The following is a 23,905-nucleotide window of genomic DNA, read 5'->3' as shown; positions in this document are numbered from 1 at the left end:
GTTCATACTCGTGTATATGTGTGTGTGTAAGTAGTTAATGTACTGCTGCAGAGGTTTCTGTCATATCTCTTCCCCCCAATGATTATTGGGCCCTAAATGGTTTCCATGTAATCACAGTCATAAAACTACAGATGTCTTTTAATGCATTTCAAACAGTGATCATCAGCCCCCAAACCTCCATATTGGTAAACATGATCTTTATCTTTGTGTTAGTAGAGGACTCAATAAAGACTATATGTATTTTGCGTCCCAAATGCACCCTATTCCCTATATAGTGCACTACTTTTGACCAGGAATGTAATCTGACCGGTTCCAATCCAAGTGCCAATACTGTTGATCAAACTCCAGGCGGTGCTATGGTCAGATGGCATGAAAATAGAACTCTTTGACCACGCACACCAGTGGTGAGTTTGGCGTAAAAAAAACGGAAGCATATGTAGAAAAGTAGCTCATACCTACGGTAAAATATGATGGTGCATCTTTGACGTTATGGGGCTATTTTGCTTCCACTGGTCCTGTGGCCCTTGGTAAAGGTCAATGGCCATCTCAGTCTCCGGACTTGAACCCCATTGAAAATCTGTGGTTTGAACTGAACAGGTCAGTCCACAAGTGCAGACGAAGGATGTTAAGGACCTGGAAATATTCTGTATGGAGTGAATGGTCTAAGATCCATCCCAATGTGTTCTCCAACTCATAAAACATTTTAGAAAAAGGCTCAGTGTCTACCAGTATCTGCCCACAAGGGGAGGGTGCCAGAGTATTGGAAACAGGGGTGCCAATAATTTTCTTTTTGAGAAACAAAAGGTATTACTTGTTAATCAAAATGTATTTCTCTGAGCAATTGTATAAAATAATATAATTTACAAATGTTTTCAAACATACAATATTGCTCAGTATTTGTATGATTTATTTTATAGTCTTCTTTTGCTCATTTTTATCAAGGGTGTCAATATTTTTGGAGGTATTTTACAAATAGTGTGCAGCCGTTTATCAGTTATGGAGGTTTTATTTCCAAATAAGATGGAACAGAAAACTAGACAAGGAAAGTCAGTTTCCTGAGAGTGCCTACGTGATCATGTGTGATAAGCAGTGTTTGCATAATACATTCCTCCTCTAGGGCGTTAGCATATTAGGTTAAGTTTTCATACGTGGCATTGGGCTCCCGAGTGGCGCAGTGGTCTAAGGCACTGCATCTCAGTGCTTGAGGCGTCACTACAGACCCCCTGGTTCGATTCCAGGCTGTATCACAACCGGCTGTGATTGTGAGTCCCATAGGGCGGCGCACAATTGTCCCAGTGTCGTCCGGGTTTGGCCGGTGTAGGCCGTCATTGTAAATAAGAATTTGTTCTTAACTGACTTGCCTAGTTAAATAAAGGTAAAATAAATACATAAATTGGTATGTTTCATTTTTGGTCATGGCTTAGTCACTAGACAACTGGAGAGACCACCATTTTTATTTCTAGACCACCGTTTTTATTTCTCTGTGTTATTTTCATAGAGGATTTAAAAAATAATGATCCCATGAACTAATCTAGACCTACTCAGCATCAGAAGTGACCATAAAAAGATTGTGAGGGAGATATGACGTATGAAAGTGAAACTTAAGGAAATGGAAACTCATCCATTGTAATGATGCATATAAATAGCCCTGTGACTTTTCACTTGGAAAAACATATCGCAGACAGAGCAACATCATGGGTATCCAGGGTTTGACCAGCTTTATAGATGATAATGGAACGTTTTTAAAAGATGATCACTTCAGAAACAGCAAGCTGGTCATAGATGGTAGTAATCTCTACCACTCGCTTTATTTTAACTCATGTTTGGATCAGAAGCATGGAGGGGATTATGATGCTTTTGAGGACCAGGTCTGTGAGTTCTTCAAGGTTCTGAGAGATTGCGACATTGACCCTTATGTGATTATAGATGGAGGCTCCGACCACACCGACAACAAGTTTAAAACTCTCCACCAACGAGCTCAATCAAAGATCAACACAGCCGACGACTTGTCCATGGGGCTTCAGGGGGGCAGTATAGTACCAACCCTCGTCAAACAAGTCTTCAAACAGGTCCTCTCCAGCCTGAATGTGTCGTTCGCACAGTGCATCTGTGAGGCAGACCAAGAAATAGTCTCCCTGGCTCAAAGGTGGACCTGTCCAGTTCTGTCCAATGACAGTGACTTTTATATTTTTGACATCCAGGCAGGATATCTGCCCATGTCCCATTTTCAGTGGCAGAAAGCATCTGTGCAACGTGGGAGTTCTCAAAGATCCATTCCCTGCAAGCGCTACACCACAACAAGCTTCTGCAGCCAAGTCAACATCAACAGACAGCTTCTCCCAGTCTTTGCTGTCATCGCAGGAAACGACTATGTCAACTTGCGTAACATGGGCGTGTCCATTAGGTGGGAAGATTACTCATCGATGAAACCCAATCGGAAGCCAAGTAAGTTTTAATAAAGTATGTGTATGCTGAAGTATACTTAATTACTACAGACTCATAATACTGTAGCGAACGGCGGGGCACACAAGCGAACGCAGGTAGCTGGTGTGAAATGCAAAACACCCTACACATCATGCCAACAGGGTTATCCCACTTGGTGGGAATTGTAACGTTGCTCATATAGCGAGGATCGGTACAATATACTTCAATTACAAGATTTTTGATTTATTAGGATCCCCATTAGCCGACGACAATGGCGACAGCTAGTCTTACTGTGGTCCGACACATAACGAAAAATACAATAGAGACAAAAGACATCACAATTTACATTTAAAAACATTAACATGTAGTGTGTGTGCATCTATCAGTTACACATACATGTCAGTGCACACAGTACCAGTCAAAAGTTTGGACACACCTACTCATTCAAAGGTTTTCTTTATTTTTACTATTTTCTACATTGTTGAATAATAGTGAAGACATCAAAACTATTAAATAACATATATGGAATCATGTAGTAACCAAAAAAACTGTTAAACAAATCAAAATATATTTGATATTTGAGATTCTTCAAATAGCCATGTCACGCTCGTCGGGAACAGAGGAGGACCAAGGCGCAGCGTTGAATGCGAACATATTTATTTATATAATGATCACACGATCAAAAAACAACAAAACGATAACGTGACAGTCAATGGTCAAACACAAACCAACACGAACAAGAAACCACACCCAATGAATGCCTAACGGCTACCTAAGTATGACTCCCAATCAGAGACAACGAGCTACAGCCGTCTCTGATTGGGAGCCACCCTGGCCAACATAGATATACAAAAACTAGAATACCCAAAGGAAACTCACACCCTGGCTCAACATACAAGTGTCCCCAGAGCCAGGGCGTGACAAGCCACCCTTTGCCTTGATGACAGCTTTGCATATTCCACCAAATATTGATTTCTTGTGTTGTTTAAAAATGAACATGAACTTATTTTCTTTGCATTATTCGAGGTCTGACAACACTGCAATTTTTTATTTAATTTTTTTGTTATTTTGACCAGTTGTCATTTTCTGCAAATAAATGCTCTAAATGACAATATTTTTATTTGGAATTTGGGAGAAATGTTGTCAGTAGTTTATAGAATAAAACAAAAATATTATTTTTACCAAAACACATATCTTTAAATAGTAAAACCAGAGAAACTGATAATTTTGCAGTGGTCTCTCAATTTTTTCCGTAGCTGTATATACACTGCTCAAAAAAATAAAGGGAACACTTAAACAACACAATGTAACTCCAAGTCAATCACACTTCTGTGAAATCAAACTGTCCACTTAGGAAGCAACACTGATTGACAATAAATGTCACATGCTGTTGTGCAAATGGAATATACAACAGGTGGAAATTATAGGCAATTAGCAAAACACCCCCAATAAAGGAGTGGTTCTGTAGGTGGTGACCACAGACCACTTCTCAGTTCCTATGCTTCCTGGCTGATGTTTTGGTCACTTTTGAATGCTGGCGGTGCTTTCACTCTAGTGGTAGCATGAGACGGAGTCTACAACCCACACAAGTGGCTCAGGTAGTGCAGCTCATCCAGGATGGCACATCAATGCGAGCTGTGGCAAGAAGGTTTGCTGTGTCTGTCAGCGTAGTGTCCAGAGCATGGAGGCGCTACCAGGAGACAGGCCAGTACATCAGGAGACGTGGAGGAGGCCGTAGGAGGGCAACAACCCAGCATCAGGACCGCTACCTCCGCCTTTGTGCAAGGAGGAGCACTGCCAGAGCCCAGCGAAATGACCTCCAGCAGGCCACAAATGTGCATGTGTCTGCTCAAACGGTCAGAAACAGACTCCATGAGGGTGGTATGAGGGCCCGACGTCCACAGGTGGGGGTTGTGCTTACAGCCCAACACCGTGCAGGACGTTTGGCATTTGCCAGAGAACACCAAGATTGGCAAATTCGCCACTGGCGCCCTGTGCTCTTCACAGATGAAAGCAGGTTCACACTGAGCACAAGTGACAGACGTGACAGAGTCTGGAGACGCCGTGGAGAACGTTCTGCTGCCTGCAACATCCTCCAGCATGACCGGTTTGGCAGTGGGTCTGTCATGGTGTGGGGTGGCATTTCTTTGGGGGGCCGCACAGCCCTCCATGTGCTCGCCAGATGTAGCCTGACTGCCATTAGGTACCGAGATGAGATCCTCAGACCCCTTGTGAGACCATATGCTGGTGCGGTTGGCCCTGGGTTCCTCCTAATGCAAGACAATGCTAGACCTCATGTGGCTGGAGTGTGTCAGCAGTTCCTGCAAGAGGAAGGCATTGATGCTATGGACTGGCCCGCCCGTTCCCCAGACCTGAATCAAATTGAGCACATCTGGGACATCATGTCTCGCTCCATCCACCAACGCCACGTTGCACCACAGACTGTCCAGGAGTTGGCGGATGCTTTAGTCCAGGTCTGGGAGGAGATCCCTCAGGAGACCATCCGCCACCTCATCAGGAGCATGCCCAGGCGTTGTAGGGAGGTCATACAGGCACGTGGAGGCCACACACACTACTGAGCCTCATTTTGACTTGTTTTAAGGACATTACATCAAAGTTGGATCAGCCTGTAGTGTGGTTTTCCACTTTAATTTTGAGTGTGACTCCAAATCCAGACCTCCATGGGTTGATAAATTTGATTTCCATTGATCATTTTTGTGTGATTTTGTTGTCAGCACATTCAACTATGTAAAGAAAAAAGTATTTAATAAGATTCATTCATTCATTCATTCAGATCTAGGATGTGTTATTTTAGTGTTCCCTTTATTTTTTTGAGCAGTGTATAAAGTTGTTCCAATTTAGATCCGTTTAAATATGTTAAAGTACATTTATCACTGACATACTTCAATATACTTAAAATATATGAATGAAGTATATTTAAGTATTTTCTTTCTGCTTGGGAAGAGTTTGTCTTCTTCGACAGATTGCTGGATTGGCTGACCCGTTTCCAGGGGCAGCAGGAGGCCTTGGACTCTGTGCCCAGGCTCATCGGTCATGGGAACAACAGACACAAGATGGCTGCTGCCCTCCAGGCCCTCTCTCTGGGCATAGTAGAGTACCAGCTTCCACCCGATTACCTGGAGAGGTTCTTCAACGATGACGTGGCGCCTGACCCCGACCATCTCCCAGAACCTCTGAGGGTCCTTCCAGACTGGACCCTGCTGCCGTTGACCAAGGGGAGACTTCCCACCCGCATGGTGGACGTGCTGCAGCTGAGGAAAGTGATACAGGGTGTCCAAGTGGAAGATCTCCACTTGCCCAGTGGGAACACCACCTCTCGGCCCATACGGCAGGTACTCTACGGGCTGCTGCTGGGTGAAAGGAGGGAAGTGGAGGAGTATGACAGGGAAGGCAAGAACCTGACCAGCAGCAAGGTTGAAGCCGTCCTGCCCAGTGCTGCACAACATTTGCAGCTAGCCATACTGGATCAGGTATGTATACATGTGATATAGTATACAGTATATCAGGTATGTATACATGTGATATAGTATACAGTATATCAGGTATGTATACATGTGATATAGTATACAGTATATCAGGTATGTATACATGTGATATAGTATACAGTATATCAGGTATGTATACATGTGATATAGTATACAGTATATCAGGTATGTATACATGTGATATAGTATACAGTATATCAGGTATGTATACATGTGATATAGTATACAGTATATCAGGTATGTATACATGTGATATAGTATACAGTATATCAGGTATGTATACATGTGATATAGTATACAGTATATCAGGTATGTATACACGTGTATGATATTCACTGAGTGTACAAAACATTATAAACACCTGTTCTCTCCGTGACATAGACTGACCAGGTGAATTCAGAGGGTGAATGGGCAAAACAAAAGATTTGAAGTGCCTTTGAACAGGGTATGGTAGTAGGTACCAGGTGCACCGGTTTGTGTCAAGAACTGCAACGCTGCTGGGTTTTTCCACACTCAACATTTTCCCGTGTGCATCAAGAATGGTTCACCACCCAAAGGACATCCAGCCAGCTTGACACAACTGTGGGAAGCATTGGAGTCAACATGGGCCAGCATCCCTGTGGAACGCTTTTGAAAAATGTAGGCTGTTCTAAGGGGTGCAACTCAGTATAAGGAAGGTGTTTCTAATGTTTTGTGTACTCAGTGTAAACAGTATACAGTAGGGGTCATCAGCTATATTCAGCTGCATGCTGATTTTTCTTGAAAGGATGGTTAGGTGGCCGGAAAATAATTACAAATAATTTTTAGACTGTGAATTAACTGCAAGAAGCCCAAACATATATCATATTTGACTAAAACAATAATAATTTAAAACCTTGCTTACATTTGTATATGATAACACATACTGTATATCTCTATTATTCGTGGGAATACTTTGGAACAGATTTCCAAAATTAAAATCACTTGGAGCTGATTGGCTGGTGTTTTTTACAGTCCTTGATGTCCAACAAAATAAAAAGTATTATAATAACAATAAAAAACATTTGCTCAGAAAACTTGGGCAAATATAATCACCTGCTGGACATATTCTGCCACAGGTTGCCAGTTGGGGAGCTATACAGTATAATATGCTATACAGCATGGTTAAAGCCCTCTGCACAACAACTGAAGCTAGACAAGCATGTATACATGTGATATAGTATACAGTATGTCAGGTATGTATACATACATTTTAGTAGACGCTCTTATCCAGAGCGACTTACAGTTAGTGAATACATATTTTTTTTTATACTGGCCCCCCGTGGGAATCAAACCCACAACCCTGGCGTTGCAAACGCCATGCTCTATCAACTGAGCTACATCCCTGCTGGCCATTCCCTCCCCTACCCTGGACGACGCTGGGCCAATTGTGCCCCGCCCATGAGTCTCCCGGTCGCGGCCGGCTGCGACAGAGCCTGGATTCGAACCAGGATCTCTAGTGGCACAGTTAGCACTGCGATGCAGTGCCTTAGACCACTGCGCCACTCAGGAGGTATATACATGTGATATAGTATACAGTATATCAGATATATATACATGTGCTATAGTATACAGTATGTCAGGTATATATACATGTGATATAGTATACAGTATATCAGATATATATACATGTGATATAGTATACAGTATATCAGATATATATACATGTGATATAGTATACAGTATATCAGATATATATACATGTGATATAGTATACAGTATATCAGATATATATACATGTGATATAGTATACAGTATATCAGATATATATACATGTGATATAGTATACAGTATATCAGATATATATACATGTGATATAGTATACAGTATTTCAGATATATATACATGTGATATAGTATACAGTATATCAGATATATATACATGTGATATAGTATACAGTATATCAGATATATATACATGTGATATAGTATGCAGTATATCAGATATATATACATGTGATATACTATACAGTATATCAGATATATATATACATGTGATATAGTATAGAGTATATCAGATATATATACATGTGATATAGTATACAGTATATCAGATATATATACATGTGATATAGTATACAGTATATCAGATATATATACATGTGATATAGTATGCAGTATATCAGATATATATACATGTGATATACTATACAGTATATCATATATATATACATGTGATATAGTATACAGTATATCAGATATATATACATGTGATATAGTATACAGTATGTCAGGTATGTATACACGTGATATAGTATACAGTATATCAGATATATATACACGTGATATAGTATACAGTATATCAGATATATATACACGTGATATAGTATACAGTATATCAGATATATATACACGTGATATAGTATGCAGTATATCAGATATATATACATGTGATATAGTATACAGTATATCAGATATATATACATGTGATATAGTATACAGTATATCAGATATATATACATGTGATATAGTATGCAGTATATCAGATGTATATACATGTGATATACTATACAGTATATCAGATATATATACATGTGATATAGTATACAGTATATCAGATATATATACATGTGATATAGTATACAGTATATCAGATATATATACATGTGATATAGTATACAGTATATCAGGTATGTATACAGTGCCTTGCAAAATTATTCATCCCCCTTGGCGTTTTTCCTATTTTGTTGCATAACAACCTGTATTTAAATGGATTTTTATTTGGATTTCATGTAATGGACATACACAAAATTGTCGAAATTGGTGAAGTGAAATGAAAAAAATAACTTGTTTCAAAACATTCTATAAAATAAATAACGTAAAAGTGGTGCGTGCATATGTATTCACCCCCTTTGCTATGAAGCCCCTAACTAAGATCTGGTGCAACCAATTACCTTCAGGAGTCACATAATGAGTTAAATAAAGTCCACCTGTGTGCAATCTAAGTGTCACATGATCTGTCACATGATCTCAGTATATATACACCTGTTCTGAAAGGCCCCAGAGTCTGCAACACCACTAAGCAAGGGGCACCGCCAAGCAAGCTGCACTATGAAGACCAAGGAGCTCTCCAAACAGGCCAGGGACAAAGTTGTAGAGAAGTACATATCAGGGTTGGGTTATAAAAAAATATCAGAAACTTTGAACATCCCACGGAGCACCATTAAATCCATTATTAAAAAATTGAAAGAATATGGCACCACAACAAACCTGCCAAGAGAGTGCCACCCACCAAAACTCACGGACCAGGCAAGGAGGGCATTAATCAGAGAGGCAACAAAGAGACCAAAGATAACCCTGAAGGAGCTGCAAAGCTCCACAGCGGAGACTGGAGTATCTGTCCATAGGACCACTTTAAGCCGTACACTCCACAGAGCTGGGCTTTACGGAAGAGTGGCCAGAAAAAAGCCATTGCTTAAAGAAAAAAATAAGCAAACACATTTGGTGTTCGCCAAAAGGCATGTGGGAGACTCCCCAAACATATGGAAGAAGGTACTCTGGTCAGATGAGACTAAAATAGAGCTTTTTGGCCATCAAGGAAAACGCTATGTCTGGCGCAAACCCAACACCTCTCATCACCCCGAGAACACCATCCCCACTGCAGCATGGTGGTGGCAGCATCATGCTGTTGGGATGTTTTCCATCGGCAGGGACTGGGAAACTGGTCATAATTGAAGGAATGATTGATGGCGCTAAATACAGGGAAATTCTTGAGGGAAACCTGTTTCAGTCTTCCAGAGATTTGAGACTGGGACGGAGGTTCACCTTCCAGAAGGACAATGATCCTAAGCATAATGCTGAAGCAACACTCGAGTGGTTTAAGGGGAAACATTTAAATGTCTTGGAATGGCCTAGTCAAAGCCTAGACCTCAATCCAATTGAGAATCTGTGGTATGACTTAAAGATTGCTGTACACCAGCGGAACCCATCCAACTTGAAGGAGCTGGAGCAGTTTTGCCTTGAAGAATGGGCAAAACTGCAGCTGTAATTGCTGCAAAAGGTGGCTCTACAAAGTATTGACTTTGGGGGGGGGGTAAATAGTTATGCTCGCTCAAGTTTTCTGTTTTTTTGTCATATTTCTTGTTTGTTTCACAAAAAAAATATTTTGTATCTTCAAAGTGGTAGGCATGTTGTGTAAATCAAATGATACAAACCCCAAAAAATCCATTTTAATTCCAGGTTGTAAGGCAACAAAATAGGAAAAATGCCAAGGGGGTTGGTTAATTCATTCGCCATCCACTGTACATGTGATATACTATACAGTATGTCAGGTATGTATACATATGATATAGTATACAGTATAAAATAAACATACTGTTGTTGATTCTGAAATGTCTTCTCATTCTCTTGCTCTGTTCCTTAGGCTCCACAGTCAGTGCGGCTTGAGGTGTTTTTGGAGACCCTTGGTGTGTCCCAGTCCACTTTGAATGGTCTCCCACCTCATCTGAGACTTCCTGTGGCTGTTACGTGCTACTGGCTGAGGCACGCCCGTCCCCGACCAGACCGTCCTCTCCTGCAGGCCCTGCTACTAGGACTGGTGTATGGAGAGCTCTGCAGACAGAGGAAGAGCCAGAAAGGTATGGCCCAGAGCATGGACGAAAACACACACACACACACACACAGGCACACACAACTTAGAATTTATAAATGAAGTGTGTGAAGTGCAGCCAATGACTTCTCCCCTTTTTGTGTATCAGGGTTTATAGAGGAGGGACCAGTGTTGGAGAGGCTGAGAGGGCTGATTCAGAGAGGTGCTAGGGGTCTAGACCTGGGTGTAGCCCACGCCTACAGCCAATGGCAGTGCTGCATGAGGGAGGGCCTTGACCTGAACCAACTGCTGTGCCTCCCTCTACCTGAGCCTCAGTGTGCTTGGTAAGGTGTCACTTCCTAAATCAACCTAAATCAATTCCTTTCCATTTTATCCTATACCAGCAGCAACACAGCTAATTCACCATCTGTTGTTTCCCTGTTGGAGTCTAGGCTGTACAGGGGTACTCTGGTGCACCAGCTTGTGGCCGAACTGAGACAGGGGGTGAACCCGGAATCTCTGCTGATGGAAGACCCTCCCTCTGAGCAGTTGTACAGCGCCATGCTGGGCGCCACACGCAGCTCCCAGGAAACTGAGGCCACTGGACAACCTGACGGCCCCTAGGCAGATTCTGGCGCTGGAGAAAGAAGATGATGATGATGATGATGGTGCTGGAGGAGGTTGTACTGAAGTCCCAATGTCCAACTGCAAGAGGAAGGAAAGGTTCAACAAAGCTCTGTTGAGTTATAGATATAGAGACCACTATATAGGGACCACATAAACAACTGTTAAGAATAGTAGGCTAAGGCCCAGTTTTCTGTGACATTTTAGTGACAGAGGGCATGGGTAGGAAGGCCCCACTTGCATACCCCCCCCCACACACACGCTCATGAAGAAGTTTCACTTTCACTCACACATGGAGCATAAAGAAGAATGAACATGGAGAAGAGAATTGACATTGATTAAAGAGAAGAAGAAAAGGGAGAAGAAACGAATTGGGAAATTAGAATGAAAGGTTAAAGGTTAAAGGTTGAAAACATTGGGAAATATTAAAGGGGTATTAAAGTAGTGCAGTAAGATGGTTAAGAATGTTATAATGTTGTTTGCTTTAAGGTGTGATGCATATAGACTATGTTCGTTAGGCTTAGAGGACATACAGGCCTTAGGAGGTTGATAATGAAATGTCATTAAAAAAAATATATGTTGCATGTTTAGAAGGTAATGGGAGTAGTAGCTTAGGTTGGAGTAGGATTAGAATTGAGTGGAATAAGAAATGTTAATGTTTGAAAATGTATGTTTTAAAAGTTAATGATAATGGAGTATACTAAGGTTGCTAGCTTGAATTGGAAATCCCCAGGTCGGGACAGCCAGGCAGGAGTTGGACGTCCTGTTGAAGCGCATGTTCTGCTTAGTTGAGAAAAGGTGGTGGTTAGTTGGTGCTGAAAATGCACCTTTTGAGCGATGGCCGCATTAGGTGTTAATGCATAATTGGAGCAGGAGATAGCCACAATGAGTTAGCAGAAAGGAAGACTGAGGGTATAAAAGAAGGGTACAACTCCCTTTGAGCTTGCTAGAAGAACCTGTCACCTGCTGGAAAAAGATTTTTGCTGTAGCTTTTTAGCTTAAGATTTTTATTATATATATTTTGATTTGTATTGTACTTGGTTAAAGTAAAATTCTAGGAGGAATCCTTAAGGTTACCTCATTGATAGAAGTGTGTTAAAGTAGCTGTTAGAGTTTTATAGACACCATCTGAGGGGGAGACATGAGCTGTTTATAAATTGTAGAAGAAAAATAACATTTAAAAAAAATAATACTGTGCTTCTCATAAAATTGTGATAGACAAATAACATTTTATTGGCACACCCCACTAAGGGTTTAGTCAAGGGCGCTGGAGGCATCTATGAAGTTAATCCATGGTTGATTTTAGCTCATCATTGGTCCCGTGTAGCTCAGTTGGTAGAGCATGGCGCTTGCAACGCCAGGGTTGTGGGTTCGATTCCCACGGGGGGCCAGTATGAAAAGATGTATGCACTCACTAACTGTAAGTCGCTCTGGATAAGAGCGTCTGCTAAAATGACTAAAAATGTAAAACCATTGATTTGTGATTGATTGATCTGGGATTTTATATGCCTGTTTCTGGAATTTTGAATAAACTTGTTTTATTGTTCTGAAACCCTGTGTCATCAAAGAGTCATACAAGTGCGTGTCGTTTTACTCGATGTATCTGTAATAGACTGGATTCATTGAGGATTTTTAGCATCTGGTTAGTTAGTCTATCGGGAACCAGAGTTGTTGGTATAAAGGAGCCTGAGACCCAACTATAGGTACTGAGTGCATTGGAATAACTGACCTGCCATTGTGTTGGCAGGGATTAGTTGAAATGTTAAATCCTGCAGAGGTGGTATTTTAGCTTTGACAGTACCTTTAATGACTGTCATTAACTTAGTTTTTATCATTAACTATAAAATACGTTTATAAAAGATACATTAAAAGATAGATTAAAAAAAGTAAAAAATATTTAAACATTATTTAACCAGGTAGGCCAGTTGAGAACAAGTTCTCATTTACAACTGCGACCTGGCCAAGATAAAGCAAAGCAGTGCGATAAAAACAACAACACAGAGTTACATATGGGATAAAAAAACGTACACTCAATAACACAATAGAAAAATCTATATACAGTGTGTGCAAATGGAGTAAGTTATGGAGGTAAGGCAATAAATAGGCCATAGTGCAAAATAATTACAATTTAGTATTAACACTGGAATGATAGATATGCAGAAGATGATGTGCAAATAGAGATACTGGGGTGCAAATAAGCAAAATAAATAACAATATGGGGATGAGGTATTTGGGTGGGCTAATTACAGATGGGCTGTGTACAGGTGCAGTGATCGTTAAGCTGCTCTGATAACTGATGTTTAAAGTTAGTGAGGGAGAGAAGAGTCTCCAGCTTCAGAGATTTTTGCAGTTCGTTCCAGTCATTGGCAGCAGAGAACTGGAAGGAATGGCGGCCAAAGGAGGTGTTGGCTTTGGGGATGACCAGTGAGATATACCTGCCGGAGCGCATACTACGGGTGGGTGTTGCTATGGTGACCAATGACCTAAGATAAGGCAGGGATTTGCCTAGCAATGATTTATAGATGACATGGAGCCAGTGGGTTTGGCGACGAATATGTAGTGAGGGCCAGCCAACGAGAGCGTACAGGTCACAATGGTGGGTAGTATATGGGGCTTTGGTGACAAAACAGATGGCACTGTGATAGACTACATCCAATTTGCTGAGTAGAGTGTTGGAGGCTATTTTGTAAATGACATCCCCGAAGTCAAGGATCGGTAGGATAGTCAGTTTTACGAGGGCATGTTTGGCAGCATGAGTGAAGGAGGCTTTGTTGCGAAATAGGAAGCAGATTCTAGATTTAACTTTGGATTGGAGATGCTTAATGTGAGTCTGGAAGGAGAGTTTACGGTCTAACCAGACACCTAGGTATTTGTAGTTGTCCAAATATTCTAGGTCAGACCCGCCGGGAGTAGTGATTCTAGTCGGGCGGGCGGGTGCAGGCAGCGTTCGATTGAAGAGCATTTATTTAGTTTTACTAGCGTTTAAGAGCAGTTGGAGCCTACGGAAGGAGTGTTGTAAGGCATTGAAGCTCGTTTGGAGGTTTGTCAACAGTGTCCAATGAAGGGCCAGATGTATACAAAATGGTGTCGTCTGCGTAGAGGTGGATCTGAGAGTCACCAGCAGCAAGAGCGACATCATTGATATACACAGATAATAGAGTTGGCCCGAGAATTGAACCCTGTGGCACCCCCATAGAGACTGCCAGAGGTCCAGACAACAGGCCCTCCGATTTGACACATTGAACTCTATCTGAGAAGTAGTTGGTGAACCAGGCGAGGCAGTAATTTGAGAAACCACGGCTATTTAGTCTGCCAATAAGAATGTGGTGATTGACAGAGTCGAAAGCCTTGGCCAGGTCGATGAAGACGGCTGCACAGTACTGTCTTTTATCGATCGCGGTTATAATATCGTTTAGGACCTTGAGCGTGGCTGAGGTGCACCCATGACCAGCTCGGAAACCAGATTGCATAGCGGAGAAGGTACGGTGGGATTCGAAATGGTCGGTGATCTGTTTGTTAACTTGGCTTTCAAATACTTTCGAAAGGCAGGGCAGGATGGATATAGGTCTGTAACAGTTTGGATCTAAAGTGTCCCTTTGAAGGGGGGGATGACCGTGGCAGCTTTCCAATCTCTGGGGATCTTAGACGATACGAAAAAGAGGCTAGTAATAGGGGTTGCAACAATTTCGGCTGCTAATTTTAGAAAGAAAGGGTCCAGATTGTCTAGCCCAGCTGATTTGTAGGGGTCCAGATTTTGCAGATCTTTCAGAACATCAGCTATCTGAATTTGGGTGAAGGAGAAGCTGGGGGGGGGGGGGGGGGGGGGGGGGGGGCATGGGCAAGTTGCAGCGGAGGGTTCAGCGCTGGTGGCCGGGGTACGGGTAGCCAGGTGGAAAGCGTGGCCAGCCGTAGCAAAATGCTTGTTGAAATTCTCGATTATCGTAGATTTATCGGTGGTGACAGAGTTTCCTAGCCTCAGTGCAGTTGGCAGCTGGGAGGAGGTGCTCTTATTCTCCATGGACTTTACAGTGTCCCAAAACTTTTTGGAGTTAGTGCTACAGGATGCACATTTCTGTTTGAAAAAGCTAGCCTTTGCTTTCCTAACTGATTGTGTATATTGCTTCCTGACTTCCCTGAAAAGTTGCATATCGCGGGGGCTGTTCGATGCTAATGCAGTACTCCACAGGATGTTTTTGTGCTGATCAAGGGCAGTCAAGTCTGGGGTGAACCAGGGGCTATATCTGTTCTTAGTTCTGAATTTTTTGAATGGGGCATGCTTATTTAAGATGGAGAGGAAAGCCCTTTTAAAGAACAACCAGGCATCCTCTACTGACGGAATGAGGTCAATATCCTTCCAGGATACCCGGGCCAGGTCAATTAGAAAGGCCTGCTCGCTGAAATGTTTTAGGGAGCGTTTGACAGTGATGAGGGGTGGTCGTTTGACCGCGGACCCATTACGGACGCAGGCAATGAGGCAGTGATCGCTGAGATCCTCGTTGAAGACAGCGGAGGTGTATATAGAGGGTAAATTAGTCAGGATGATATCTATGAGGGTGCCCATGTTTACAGATGTAGGGTTGTACCTGATAGGTTCCTTGATAATTTGTGTGAGATTGAGGGCATCTAGTTTGGATTGTAGGACGGTCGGGGTGTTAAGCATATCCAAGTTTAGGTCACCAAGCAGTACGAACTCTGAGGATAGATGGGGGGCAATCAATTCACATATGGTGTCCAGGGCACAGCTGGGGGCTGAGGGGGGTCTGTCGCAAGCGGCAACAGTGAGAGACTTATTTCTGGAAAGGTGGATTTTTAGAAGTAGAAGCTCAAACTGTTTGGGCACAGACCTGGATAGAATGATAGCCTGCAAAGCTCTATCTCTACAGTAGATTGCAACTCCGCCCCCTTTGGCAGTTCTATCTAGACGGAAAATGTTGTAGTTGGGGATGGAAATTTCAGAATTTTTGGTGGCCTTCCTAAGCCAGGATTCAGACACTGCTAGAACATCAGAGTTGGCGGAGTGTGCTAACGCAGTGAATAACTCAAACTTAGAGTGGAGTTTTCTGATGTTAACATGCAAGAAACCGAGGTATTTACAGTTACAGAAGTCAACATATGATAGCGCCTGGGGAGTAGGAGTGATACTGGGGGCTACAGGGCCTGGGTTAACCTCTACATCACCAGAGGAACAGAGGAGGAATAGAATAAGGATACGGCTAAAGGCTTTAAGAACTGGTTTTCTAGTGCGTTGGGTACAGAGAATAAAAGGGGCAGATTTCCGGGCGTTGTAGAATAGATTCAGGGCATTATGTACAGACAAGGATATAGAAGGATATGAGTACAGTGGCGGTGAACCTAAGTGTTGGGTAACGATGAAAGAGATAGCATCACTGGAGGCCCCTATTGAGCCGGTCTCCGCGTGTATGGGGGGTGGGACAAAGGAGCTATCTGAGGCAGGTTGAGCGGGACTGGAGGCGCTACAGTGAAATAGTACAATAGGAACTAACCGAAACAGCAATAGGCAAGGCATATTGACATGGGAGAGAGGCATAAAGCAATCACAGGTGTTATTCGAGAGAGCTAAGACAACAACTGGTAATGGTTACAAAATTTTGGCCTGAGGTTAAACAGATAAACAGAATGGGGTACTGTGTAACGGAAAAGTCCAGCAGGCATCAGCTGTGTAGCTGAGTGATCATAAGGTCCAGTGAACAGCAACAGGTGAGTCCAGGAGCAGTTCTGTGGCCACTACGGCACAGGCGAGCAGGAAGCACGGCTGTTGATTGCGTGTTCTAGCGGGCCGGGGATAGCAGATAGATCTTCGTGGTCATCGCAACGGGAAGCCTGTTGAAACCACATCAGACAATTACGTCGGCAGACCAGTCGTGATGGATCGGCAGGTCTCCATGTCGACACTAGGAGGTCCCGTCCGGGTTGACAGAGAGGTAGATAGCCGGTAGATGGGCCTGGCTCGAGGCTAGCTCAAGGCTAACTGGTGCTTGTTTCGGGACAGTGGTGATATGCCAACAACAGCAACATCCATTCGGCTACAGCTAGCTAGTTGCGATGATCCGGTGTTAAGGTCCAGTGATTCAGTGATTCCGGCAGAAAATCCGATATGCTCTGGGTCGATAGCACGCTGTGCAGACTGTGCAGACTGGACGATAATTGTCCAGGCTAGAGCTGGCTGGTAGGTAGTGCAGGCCACGGACAATGGTGAAGACCGCTAACTTTGGCTAATAGCAAGTGGCTTGTTAGCTGGCTAGCTGGCTAGTTTCAGCCAGAGGTTCTAGATAAAAAGGTATATAAAAAATAAAAAATTATAGAATCCGTTCCACATTGGGTGAGGCGGGTTGCCGGAACGGGGGGCCAGTATGAAAAAAATGTATGCACTCACTAACTGTAAGTCGCTCTGGATAAGAGCGTCTGCTAATTGACTAAAATGTAAAATGTAAATGTAAAGTATATATAGTGAAAAGATGGAAAGTGAGATTGAGAAATATATACGAAAAAGACAAAAAAACTGTGTGGGCAGAACTGAAAAAGCGTGTGCGAGCAAGGAGGCCTAGAAACCTGACTCAGTTACACCAGCTCTGTCAGGAGGAATGGGCCAAAATTCACCCAACTTATTGTAGGAAGCTTGTGGAAGGCTACCCAAAACATTTGACCCAAGTCAAACAATTTAAAGGCAATGCTGCCAAATACTAACTGGGAATGTGATGAAAAAAATAAAAGCTGACATTTCACATTCTTAAAATAAAGTGATGATCCTAACTGACCTAAAACAGGGAATTTTTACTAGGATTAAATGTCAGCAATAGTGAAAAACTGAGTTTAAATGTATTTGGCTAAAGTGTATGTAAACTTCCGACTTCAACTGTATGTTTTCATGGAAAACAAGGACATTTCTAAGTGACCCCAAACTTTCGAACGGTAGTGTATATATCTACCTATATAGGGCTCTGCATAAACCTACTTTACAATGAAGTCACATGTACATGGATTAAGTCATGTAGGATACATCATAAACCTACTTTACAATCAACTCACATGTACATGGATTAAGTCATGTAGGATACATCATAAACCTACTTTACAATCAACTCACATGTACATGGATTAAGTCATGTAGGATACATCATAAACCTACTTTACAATCAACTCACATGTACATGGATTGTAATGTAGGATACATCATAAACCTACTTTACAATGAACTCACATGTACATGGATTAAGTCATGTAGGATACATCATAAACCTACTTTACAATGAAGTCACATGTACATGGATTAAGTCATGTAGGATACATCATAAACCTACTTTACAATCAACTCACATGTACATGGATTAAGTCATGTAGGATACATCATAAACCTACTTTACAATGAACTCACATGTACATGGATTAAGTCATGTAGGATACATCATAAACCTACTTTACAATCAACTCACATGTACATGGATTAAGTCATGTAGGATACATCATAAACCTACTTTACAATCAACTCACATGTACATGGATTAAGTCATGTAGGATACATCATAAACCTACTTTACAATGAAGTCACATGTACATGGATTAAGTCATGTAGGATACGTCATAAATCTACTTTACAATGAACTCACATGTACATGGATTAAGTCACGTAGGATACATCATAAACCTACTTTACAATCAACTCACATGTACATGGATTAAGTCACATAGGATACATCATAAACCTACTTTACAATCAACTCACATGTACATGGATTAAGTCATGTAGGATACATCATAAACCTACTTTACAATGAAGTCACATGTACATGGATTAAGTCATGTAGGATACATCACCAGAATAAGGCATGTGTGCTTTGTTCCACTGACCAACTGACCCAGTAAGATGCTTAACAGGTCTACTTCATATGGTTTCTAGTGGAGGATAATGAAATCAATCTGTAAAGTGTGGGCTATTTTTCAGGGTGGACTTGAACTCCACTACTGGTATTGATTTACATTAAACAACATGAAGCACATATGGAAATGAATAAGTAGGGTCTACATAGTGTAACCACCTCCTCTCACTGTGTAGGGTCTACATAGTGTAACCACCTCCTCTCACTGTGTAGGGTCTACATAGTGTAACCACCTCCTTTCACTGTGTAGGGTCTACATAGTGTAACCACCTCCTCTCACTGTGTAGGGTCTACAGACTGTAACCACCTCCTCTCACTGTGTAGGGTCTACATAGTGTAACCACCTCCTCTCACTGTGTAGGGTCTACATAGTGTAACCACCTCCTCTCACTGTGTAGGGTCTACATAGTGTAACCACCTCCTCTCACTGTGTAGGGTCTACATAGTGTAACCACCTCCTCTCACTGTGTAGGGTCTACAGACTGTAACCACCTCCTCTCACTGTGTAGGGTCTATATAGTGTAACCACCTCCTCTCACTGTGTAGGGTCTACATAGTGTAACCACCTCCTCTCACTGTGTAGGGTCTACATAGTGTAACCACCTCCTCTCACTGTGTAGGGTCTACATAGTGTAACCACCTCCTCTCACTGTGTAGGGTCTACAGACTGTAACCACCTCCTCTCACTGTGTAGGGTCTACAGACTGTAACCACCTCCTCTCACTGTGTAGGGTCTACAGACTGTAACCACCTCCTCTCACTGTGTAGGGTCGACATAGTGTAACCACCTCCTCTCACTGTGTAGGGTCTACAGACTGTAACCACCTCCTCTCACTGTGTAGGGTCTACATAGTGTAACCACCTCCTCTCACTGTGTAGGGTCTACATAGTGTAACCACCTCCTCTCACTGTGTAGGGTCTACATAGTGTAACCACCTCCTCTCACTGTATAGGGTCTACATAGTGTAACCACCTCCTCTCACTGTGTAGGGTCTACATAGTGTAACCACCTCCTCTCACTGTGTAGGGTCTACATAGTGTAACCACCTCCTCTCACTGTATAGGGTCTACATAGTGTAACCACCTCCTCTCACTGTGTAGGGTCTACATACTGTAACCACCTCCTCTCACTGTGTAGGGTCTACATAGTGTAACCACATCCTCTCACTGTGAGGGTCTATATAGTGTAACCACCTCCTCTCACTGTGTAGGGTCTACAGACTGTAACCACCTCCTCTCACTGTGTAGGGTCTACATAGTGTAACCACCTCCTCTCACTGTGTAGGGTCTACATAGTGTAACCACCTCCTCTCACTGTGTAGGGTCTACATAGTGTAACCACCTCCTCACACTGTGTAGGGTCTACATAGTGTAACCACCTCCTCACACTGTGTAGGGTCTACATAGTGTAACTACCTCCTCTCACTGTGTAGGGTCTACATAGTGTAACCACCTCCTCTCACTGTGTAGGGTCTACAGACTGTAACCACCTCCTCTCACTGTGTAGGGTCTACAGACTGTAACCACCTCCTCTCACTGTGTAGGGTCTACATAGTGTAACCACCTCCTCTCACTGTGTAGGGTCGACATAGTGTAACCACCTCCTCTCACTGTGTAGGGTCTACAGACTGTAACCACCTCCTCTCACTGTGTAGGGTCTACATAGTGTAACCACCTCCTCTCACTGTGTAGGGTCGACATAGTGTAACCACCTCCTCTCACTGTGTAGGGTCTACAGACTGTAACCACCTCCTCTCACTGTGTAGGGTCTACATAGTGTAACCAACTCCTCTCACTGTGTAGGGTCTACAGACTGTAACCACCTCCTCTCACTGTGTAGGGTCTACATAGTGTAACCACCTCCTCTCACTGTGTAGGGTCTACATAGTGTAACCAACTCCTCTCACTGTGTAGGGTCTACAGACTGTAACCACCTCCTCTCACTGTGTAGGGTCTACATAGTGTAACCACCTCCTCTCACTGTGTAGGGTCGACATAGTGTAACCACCTCCTCTCACTGTGTAGGGTCTACAGACTGTAACCACCTCCTCTCACTGTGTAGGGTCTACATAGTGTAACCACATCCTCTCACTGTGTAGGGTCTACATAGTGTAACCACCTCCTCTCACTGTGTAGGGTCTACATAGTGTAACCACCTCCTCTCACTGTATAGGGTCTACATAGTGTAACCACCTCCTCTCACTGTGTAGGGTCTACATAGTGTAACCACCTCCTCTCACTGTGTAGGGTCTACATAGTGTAACCACCTCCTCTCACTGTATAGGGTCTACATAGTGTAACCACCTCCTCTCACTGTGTAGGGTCTACATACTGTAACCACCTCCTCTCACTGTGTAGGGTCTACATAGTGTAACCACCTCCTCTCACTGTGAGGGTCTATATAGTGTAACCACCTCCTCTCACTGTGTAGGGTCTACAGACTGTAACCACCTCCTCTCACTGTGTAGGGTCTACATAGTGTAACCACCTCCTCTCACTGTGTAGGGTCTACATAGTGTAACCACCTCCTCTCACTGTGTAGGGTCTACATAGTGTAAACACCTCCTCTCACTGTGTAGGGTCTATAGTGTATCCACCTCCTCTCACTGTGTAGGGTCTACAGACTGTAACCACCTCCTCTCACTGTGTAGGGTCTACATAGTGTAACCACCTCCTCACACTGTGTAGGGTCTACATAGTGTAACCACCTCCTCACACTGTGTAGGGTCTACATAGTGTAACCACCTCCTCTCACTGTGTAGGGTCTACATAGTGTAACCACCTCCTCTCACTGTGTAGGGTCTACATAGTGTAACCACCTCCTCTCACTGTGAGGGTCTATATAGTGTAACCACCTCCTCTCACTGTGTAGGGTCTACAGACTGTAACCACCTCCTCTCACTGTGTAGGGTCTACATAGTGTAACCACCTCCTCTCACTGTGTAGGGTCTACATAGTGTAACCACCTCCTCTCACTGTGTAGGTTCTACATAGTGTAAACACCTCCTCTCACTGTGTAGGGTCTATAGTGTAACCACCTCCTCTCACTGTGTAGGGTCTACAGACTGTAACCACCTCCTCTCACTGTGTAGGGTCTACATAGTGTAACCACCTCCTCACACTGTGTAGGGTCTACATAGTGTAACCACCTCCTCACACTGTGTAGGGTCTACATAGTGTAACCACCTCCTCTCACTGTGTAGGGTCTACATAGTGTAACCACCTCCTCTCACTGTGTAGGGTCTACATAGTGTAACCACCTCCTCACACTGTGTAGGGTCTACATAGTGTAACCACCTCCTCTCACTGTGTAGGGTCTACATAGTGTAACCACCTCCTCTCACTGTGTAGGGTCTACATAGTGTAACCACCTCCTCTCACTGTGTAGGGTCTACATAGTGTAACCACCTCCTCTCACTGTGTAGGGTCTACATAGTGTAACCACCTCCTCTCACTGTGTAGGGTCTACAGACTGTAACCACCTCCTCTCACTGTGTAGGGTCTACATAGTGTAACCACCTCCTCTCACTGTGTAGGGTCTACATAGTGTAACCACCTCCTCTCACTGTTTAGGGTCTACATAGTGTAACCACCTCCTCTCACTGTGTAGGGTCTACATAGTGTAACCACCTCCTCTCACTGTGTAGGGTCTACATAGTGTAACCACCTCCTCTCACTGTGTAGGGTCTACATAGTGTAACCACCTCCTCTCACTGTGTAGGGTCTACAGACTGTAACCACCTCCTCTCACTGTGTAGGGTCTACATAGTGTAACCACCTCCTCTCACTGTGTAGGGTCTACATAGTGTAACCACCTCCTCTCACTGTGTAGGGTCTACAGACTGTAACCACCTCCTCTCACTGTGTAGGGTCTACAGACTGTAACCACCTCCTCTCACTGTGTAGGGTCTACATAGTGTAACCACCTCCTCTCACTGTGTAGGGTCTACATAGTGTAACCACCTCCTCTCACTGTGTAGGGTCTACATAGTGTAACCACCTCCTCTCACTGTGTAGGGTCTACATAGTGTAACCACCTCCTCTCACTGTGTAGGGTCCAGATACTGTAACCACCTCCTCTCACTGTGTAGGGTCTACATAGTGTAACCACCTCCTCTCACTGTGTAGGGTCTACATAGTGTAACCACCTCCTCTCACTGTGTAGGGTCTACATACTGTAACCACCTCCTCTCACTGTGTAGGGTCTACATAGTGTAACCACCTCCTCTCAATGTGTAGGGTCTACAGACTGTAACCACCTCCTCTCACTGTGTAGGGTCTACATAGTGTAACCACCTCCTCTCACTGTGTAGGGTCTACATAGTGTAACCACCTCCTCTCACTGTGTAGGGTCTACATAGTGTAACCACCTCCTCTCACTGTGTAGGGTCTACATAGTGTAACCACCTCCTCTCACTGTGCAGGGTCTACATAGTGTAACCACCTCCTCTCACTGTGTAGGGTCTACATAGTGTAACCACCTCCTCTCACTGTGTAGGGTCTACATAGTGTAACCACCTCCTCTCACGGTGTAGGGTCTACATAGTGTAACCACCTCCTCTCACTGTGTAGGGTCTACATAGTGTAACCACCTCCTCTCACTGTGTAGGGTCTACATAGTGTAACCACCTCCTCTCACTGTGTAGGGTCTACATAGTGTAACCACCTCCTCTCACTGTGTAGGGTCTACATAGTGTAACCACCTCCTCTCACTGTGTAGGGTCTACATAGTGTAACTACCTCCTCTCACTGTGTAGGGTCTACATAGTGTAACCACCTCCTCTCACTGTGTAGGGTCTACATAGTGTAACCACCTCCTCTCACTGTGTAGGGTCTACATAGTGTAACCACCTCCTCTCACTGTGTAGGGTCTACATAGTGTAACCACTTCCTCTCACTGTGTAGGGTCTA

At 43.4% G+C, this 23,905-nt stretch overlaps 1 protein-coding gene and 1 pseudogene across 2 annotated transcripts in view; one reads left to right on the top strand and one right to left on the bottom strand.

Moving 5' to 3' along the window:
* The window catches only part of cdkal1 (CDK5 regulatory subunit associated protein 1-like 1), a 993,836-nt gene that overhangs the window by 530,106 nt on the left and 439,825 nt on the right, over positions 1-23,905 (bottom strand). The gene's annotated exons all lie outside the window — the stretch shown is intronic.
* Positions 1,695-12,642, top strand: LOC311126376 (single-strand DNA endonuclease ASTE1-like; annotated as a pseudogene). Its single transcript, XR_014615263.1, has 5 exons — positions 1,695-2,445; positions 5,389-5,915; positions 10,311-10,524; positions 10,645-10,819; positions 10,928-12,642. The product of XR_014615263.1 is annotated as a single-strand DNA endonuclease ASTE1-like (transcript).

This window comes from Coregonus lavaretus, assembly GCF_964263955.1.
Source record: "Coregonus lavaretus genome assembly, chromosome: 3".
NCBI classification, from domain to species: domain Eukaryota; kingdom Metazoa; phylum Chordata; class Actinopteri; order Salmoniformes; family Salmonidae; genus Coregonus; species Coregonus lavaretus.
Note: the sequence above shows the minus strand (reverse complement) of the source record. Positions and strands in the feature narration are given on the sequence as shown.